The sequence below is a fragment of the Numida meleagris genome, chromosome 2 (assembly GCF_002078875.1).
Source record: "Numida meleagris isolate 19003 breed g44 Domestic line chromosome 2, NumMel1.0, whole genome shotgun sequence".
In the NCBI taxonomy this organism is placed as follows: Eukaryota; Metazoa; Chordata; class Aves; order Galliformes; family Numididae; genus Numida; species Numida meleagris.
The window spans coordinates 126,145,400-126,152,470 of NC_034410.1; the positions used below are offsets into that span (position 1 = coordinate 126,145,400).

At 40.9% G+C, this 7,071-nt stretch overlaps 1 long non-coding RNA gene across 1 annotated transcript; it reads left to right on the forward strand.

The window, feature by feature from the left end:
• Positions 1,440–6,232, forward strand: LOC110393400. The gene is made up of 2 exons (XR_002434995.1): positions 1,440–4,032; positions 4,482–6,232. It is a non-coding gene; the product is annotated as an uncharacterized LOC110393400 (long non-coding RNA).

A 7,071-nucleotide genomic window follows, 5' to 3' on the forward strand; every position in this document is an offset into this window, starting at 1 on the left:
TTCTTTTAACATCTGGAGTCTTTTTTCTTTTCCTCTTATTGGTAATTTCTGCCAGGTTTTCATTTTGACGCTTCCTGTTACTTTTCTTTGATTTCCATTCTCTATTTCTGATTTATGATCCTTCTCTCTGGTGAGCCAATGAACAGAAACTGGAATCCAAGTGCATCCTGTTCTGTATGTCTTGTAATATTGTTACACAGTTGTTTTCCTTTAAGTCAGTGATTTATGCCCTAAGTCTTCGCTCTCCTTGTAAAATGCACTGCAAGCCTGATAAGTTAAAAATGCTCAAAACTCTCAGCCAAAGTTTGTCAGAAAAATACTGTGATTTTATGTAGCTGCAAGGAAATTTTTATCTGTGGTTGGGATTTCCAGATTCTGAATGTCTCAGGGGTGACTTAGTCATAAAAACCGTGTCAACACTGGATAATCAAGCTGTGGATAATTAAGCCTGTGTTATCTCTGTGTCAGCTGGACAGTATATCTGTGTTCATCATGTTGAATCAGGTGTAGGTTGTGGCACGCATCTGTTCTTGGGCTGTGTCTCGTTGCAGTTACTACCCTTCGGTTAACCACCCCAGAGCATCTGGGTTGGCTCCCATGAGCTGTGATGCACGAGCATTTTCAGGAACCCAGGAAATTCAAACCCAGGGTAAAAAAAAAGCTTTCATAAACTATCTGGCTCCCGTGCTCTTTTCCAGATAACTTTCTCAAAATGGATGCCAGCACAAACCCTTAGCTCTCATTCCTGGCTTGGCAAGAGCTTTTGGAAGCTGCTGTGAAGCACAGAAGGCAATTCTGGCATTATCTGAAGCACTGAAGAGCTTGACTGTTACTGCCTGGTCATGTAGCTCCACATACAGCTCCCCCAGAGCAGCTGAACAGATGCTGTACTGAAGACTCACCTGGTTGAAGTGTCTTCTCTGTAGCCTGGACCATGACCTGCAAGGTAGTCTCCTGGTACACTGAGAGAGGCCACAGTGACTAGTAGACCTACCCACGCTGAGAGCTCTGTGGCTGTGAGATGCACATGTTTTACCATTGTAAATCCAGAAAATGAGGCTGCAGAAGAGGCTGGTGATTACTGAATGGAATGAGGTGATGTGGGACCACTGCCAGACTGTTGTGTGTTAGTTAAGGAAGTTCAGAACAGGTCTAGGGCAGTAGGTTTGTTCAGCAGTGTGTAAGGCATGGAAGAAGTTACCTGACAAAAAAGCAGGTGGGGTTGTTGAAAAGAATCTGGGAAAATAATTGGCAAGGTGACAGACCACTTGATGGAGGCGTAAGCCCTGGGGGATCGTGGCACACACACATAGAGGGTAGTCAAATGCAGCATGACAGCTTTCTTCCAGTGCTCTAAATCTGGAAGAGCCAGATATGTCAAACCTGATTCATTCACATGTCCATGTGGGGTAGGTAGCAGGAACAGAGCTTGGGGGAAATAAACTACCAAAGGAGTGCTATGACTGAGAAGAGCAGAAAAGCAAGAGCTCAGTTTTATTTTCCAAAAATACAATTTTTTTTTTCTTTAAAAAAAAGCTTTAAAGTCCCATGTTTCTAAATGCTCTTCCCAGAGGTCAACAATCTAAATAATAGCCACAGTTTACCTCTTGCAAATACAGCTCAGCTGTACTAAAGCTCTCCTTTGTGCAGAAATCTGAGAAAGGACAGATGAGATGTGCTGAAGCCATTGTGGCAACAGTTAAGACAGAGCCTACTCATCAAAATAAGAATGAGTTCAGCATAGTTTGCAAAGAAGGTGGAGTGACAAAAGAACAGAACAGACAAAACATGGCTTTCATTTATTGAATTGGGTCTCATCTTGAAGAAGGATGGTTTCTTCCATAGTGTGAAAAATGCCTACACAAAATGATGTAAAACAGATCTTTTTAGACACTCCACAACCTGCAAAACTTGTACCAAATTCAGCTTGCCTGACCCATTTTAGGTCTCTAATGTGACAGCCAGGCAGAGCTAAGCCAGATTCTTAGCAAACAGAAATCAGAAAGATGTCCGGGACAGAGCAAGAATACAGCAGAGAATGAAAAGGCAGTCTGAAGGAAGAGAGAGGCTCGAATTTCACGATGCAAATATAAGAGGATTTGCTGTAATTTCTACAAAGGAGGGTGTAATTTGGTATTTCATTTGATGTCAAGATGATCAAATAATAGCCGTGATGAGAAAGACCATTTCTTTCCATTCAGTCCTTTTTTCAGCATCCTATTTCTTAGCCCACAGAATGTTTTATTTTAGAAATAATATGACAGCTGTGATGGGTGGGAGAACTCATGCATCTGTAAGGCAGCGTGCCCATTGGGACTCATTCGCACACATCACTTCTGTTAATTTCTGGGTTTGTTCTTTTGTCACCGGGTAATACCAGAAAGATTCACTCCTTTTTTTTCCTCTCTCCTGTCTTTGAGAAAAACATGAAGAGAAAGCAAAGTAGGGCAGGCACAACCTGAGTTATCTTGAGCTTATTTACTTGAAAGGTGAGTTTAAAAGCTACCTCAGAATTAACAGCATCCTCCTCCCCATTTGAGACAAACCCTAGAGCTGTGTCTGTAGTGACGCATCCAGTTTGTCTACTGTTGCAATCAATGATAAATACATATCCTCACCACAGAAACAGATTACTGTGTCACACATATACATCCCAAAAAATGCTACCTGAGTTGTAGCAGGCGTCACCCACAGCATTTTTGCCCACATGCTAAGCCAGTTGCTCAAAAGCTTTGATTGGGTTGGATGAGAAAGAGAAATCCTACGTATCAGAGTTTGCTGCTTTTCCTTAGAGCTCAAAAAATCCAGAATACATGCACAGAGGAGAAAATTGTAGATATTTAATTAAAAAAAAACACTTTCCAGATTAATAGTTGTGTTTTAAAAAAAAAAAAAAAAAGATGTATGTGGAAATAGCTTTGGTACAGGTCAGTAATTATTAAAGGGCTAACTACAGGTAACTTATTTTCCTGTAAGATGCTTTGTTTTACAGGAATCAATTGCATCCAGAGTTTCTGAATATTTTTACAATGCAATAATTCTTGTAAATTCGTTGGCAAATATATCAAGGGGGTTCTAAATAATGTTACAAAAAATACATTAAATTAACTGATAACTGTAATCAGATTTTTTTGAGGAGAAGCAGATGAAAATAACCACTAGTGCATTAATAAAATAGTAGTTTGAGGAAAGCGTTAAAAGTAAATTAATTTTAGTTTCTGTTAGTGCTTTTAAGACCTTCTCTGTGCTACTATACTTTGAGGTGTTCATGATTTGTAAGCATTAGAGTGAACTCTTTAAAAAAGAAATTAGCCATGGTTTCTATTAGTCCCCTCAAGAATTTAATTTCATGTCTTTAGGAAGCACACAGTGAAACAGCTTCTAAAGCAGCAACTCCAATTCTACGTACTTCCGTAGTCTTTGAAGTGCCACCACATTTCATCTCAGGGACGGAGGAGGTTTCTCGGGCAGTGCCCAACCTGGATGCTGGCATTGCCTGGTGTGCACGCCTGGCTGGGATGGGCACTGGGGTGCAATGGAGCGACCTCTGCAGATGGCTCTGCTGGAGCAAAGCTTGAGCAGCTCCCTGCTGAAAGCTGTGGAAACCTATCCGTCCTATGCTGACGGTGAAGCTCCTGACTCCCATGATGTTGGAAAAGGAAGTGTGACTTTTAAAAAGAGTGCAGAGCTTCTGATTCAAGCATTCTGGGTTCGTTTGCCAAAAAAAAAAAAAGAAGAAGAAGAAGAAGAAGAAGAAGAACAAACAAAAGAAAAAAAAATCTTCCTTTTAATTATTTTTTTTATTTTTTTAGGTTTGTGCACAAGGCTAGTTTAATTCCTTTTTCAGTTGTCCAACAAAACGAGAAGTATCCAGAAAACAGCAAGACCTCGCCTGCGGGCTTGTTTCTCACATTAGATGCATTCAAGCCCACGCTGCTGTACAGCTTGCTGTTGTGAAGCGAGAACTCAACGCTGCTGCAAGTTGTTACCATGCAAATGCTTCCACATGGGCAACCACGCGTGCCATGCACGGTAAGAGGCTTTCTAATGAAAGTACAGTTAAATCACTGCTGCCCTTGGAGTAGGCTATGCAAATAATTCTCTTTGATTGCCTGAGGCGTAGAAGAGGCTCAACACAGCTTTCAAATCAAAACCTCCAAAGCCTGAGATGTTTTTAATCTCTCTCGCTAAAAGCACTGTGGTTTGAAACTTGAGTTTTCTCTTTATTTAGAAAGGTAGTTTGAATAGCATGCTATGTTTTAATTTGTAAAAATGCTGTAAGTTCCCTTCCTGCGGAAGGAGGGCATCTCTGCAGCCTGTGGGTACGCTGCTGAAATAATGTTGTAAATGCACAGAAGTAGATCACATCAAAAAATGGGAGTCCTGAGAAAGGCCTACTGATAATACAGAGCCACAAGAACATTAAAATACGGCAGTGATGTCTTGTTTGGTGAAGTTGCTCTTCGTTTTCATTTTTATAGAAGGCAGAAGGACGCTCCAAGTCCTGTATCCTGCCCGCAGTGCCTCAGGCATCCCGGCTGGATTCAGCTCATACCTGGAATTCTTTCAAAGACCTGTAGAAGGCGATAAGGAAATCTACACACATGCATCAGTGACACGATCTTTCGGCTGCTTCTCTGGGCGAGCAGTAAGCCTGATGCGTGAAGTCTTCTGCAGGAACAGTGGTGGTCAAACATTTGCTGCCTGTTTTCATTTTTTTCTACTGAATTTCTCATGATGCTATAGGACTTGAATTTAAGTTGCATTGCTGTAAGGCTTGGCATTATTTTCCATAGGATATGCGCTTTAAAATGCATCAAATGAGGAGTTAGATGTAATATGCCCACAGCATCAGCATGTCTCTCAAAAGACAGGTACTTTTCTGTACTTAAATGCTGTTTTTTTCTGAAAGCATTTCCAACCTGCGGTGTGTGGCTTTCCACCACCACCAAGCAGACCTCAGCCCATACGAGCTTTGGGCCTGGTTGTCCTCAGATAGATCCTCCAGGTTCTCTGCTGAGTTTCTCCCACAGGTTTGCAGTTGGTTTGCTGTGGAAGGTTTCCTTTTTGACAGTTTTCCTGTTCAAATGTAGCACAGAACACAGCAGAGGGGAAGGCCACGTTTGTGCTGTAAATTCCACTTTGGTTCTACTCCGAGTAAATCTTGGCCTTCATTTTGAAATACTGTGTACTTTTTTATTCAGACTTCCTTTTGTAAAAGGCCATCAAAAGCTGAAAGATTACTGTCCCATAGTACAAAGAGGGATGCTGTTAGTCTGGCCAAGTAGCTATCAAAAATATGCAGGAAATACAACATAAATTCATTTTTCTCCAAATGTTTTCTACAGGCAGGATCCCAGGCTATTAGGTTAACTCCAGGGACTACAAAGACAATAACTTGAACTAGAAGTCCCAGGACAGTAGCCAGGTTTCGTGTGGTCTTCAGGGACAGGAACAAAAAACCTATCAAAAATAATAACTTCCCTTTTGCCATTCGACACTGAGCCCCGCTGTCAGCTGGATTTCAGAATTTTTTAAGAAGCAGGAGAGGCAACCTCTTCTATCTGAAAGGTCATTAAACTGATGACCATTAAAAACTGATTCTCATCCAGATTCATTCATAATATTAATTTACATATTTTCAAGAATGTGAATTAGTCTGTGGGGACCTAGACTTGGAGAAAAAACATACAAGTTACAGTATCTGTTTTTGTCTTTTCAGTCCTCAAAATGTTAAGACCAGTGTGTACTGAAGCATATTAAAATTTTCAGCCAGTCTCCTGACTGAAGTTCGACTCTCCTCAAACGGGAGCTGAATATGGCTTCTGACCTTGCGGACAGGATTATCCCATAACAGAGAATGATAGAAAACCCTTAAAAGTATCCCCCTTCAGCTTCAATTGCTATCATTAAATATTCATTCCTTTAGTGTATTGCCTATCTTGTCTGACAGACTGCAGTAGGCACCCTTCAGTTCACTGGATGTTTTTCTGGAGGTGCCTTCAGTTTTTGGCAGGGTGAAATTGTTTCAAGCAGAAAATATGAGAGGGAAAAATGAAAGGCGGGTATTTTCCCTGACCCTTTAGGCTCTGTAGGTATTTTTGCCCAAGTATGAATCAATATATCATATAGAAAGATCAACAGGATTATGGTTTCACAACAAATTAAAATATATTATTAATTTAAATGTAAAATGCAAATATTTTGAATGAAGTTTTCTGTTTCCATTAAGTCTAACTGGATACTCTCAAACACCCTTGGAAAACTTGCTGGGCGCTTCTCTTTCCTAAATCTTTTTTGGGCACAAGAACACGCTCTGGACTGTTTCCTTCTAAAGAATAAAACCATCAATCTCTATTTCCTGCCACTCCAAATTCAAGCCGGATGTTGAAGGACAAAAAACGGTGACTGGCAGAGCTTGGTGAGGGAGACAGGAGTGAGGAGTGCCAGCTCATCCCACAGAAAAACTCATGTGAAACAATTCCTTGTTCAAGGAAACCAGACCAAAACTCTCACTATAACATCAATCACTGATAGAAACAAAAGCTGTCATGCTTCTGAGCACTCACCAGCTTAATGAAGGGACAAGCAACGAGAGGAAAAAAAAGAGGAACCCCCAACTGTGACAGCACATATGAGCAACAACTCTTCATGAGGGAAATAAAGTGCTGAATTAAAATTTATGGCTTCCCAGTAGCATTACATACCCCGGGAACTGTGAATGTTTTGTTCCTTACCAAAATGACAAGTGTTAAGATCGTAAAATCAAACTCAACTGGAGTAGCAAATTGATTCTAGTCTATCTGGTTCTTCCAGGCTGTGTCACGCAGAGCGGAGTCAGTGGTTGGTTGCCTAGGGTTGCAAAATATTAGGAATAACACAGTATTTAGTGACTGTTCATTACGAGTGCCTCTGAGAGGAGAGGTGTGTTCATGTGCTCATGTGCTTAGCACAGCAGAAACCCTAGAATGGAGTCAGTCCTAAATGTTGCGTTTCTGGCCAACTTTCCAACAGCAATGAACTAATAGCATTTCCAAAGGTTAAGATTTCTGTAACTTTGCCAAATGGTAG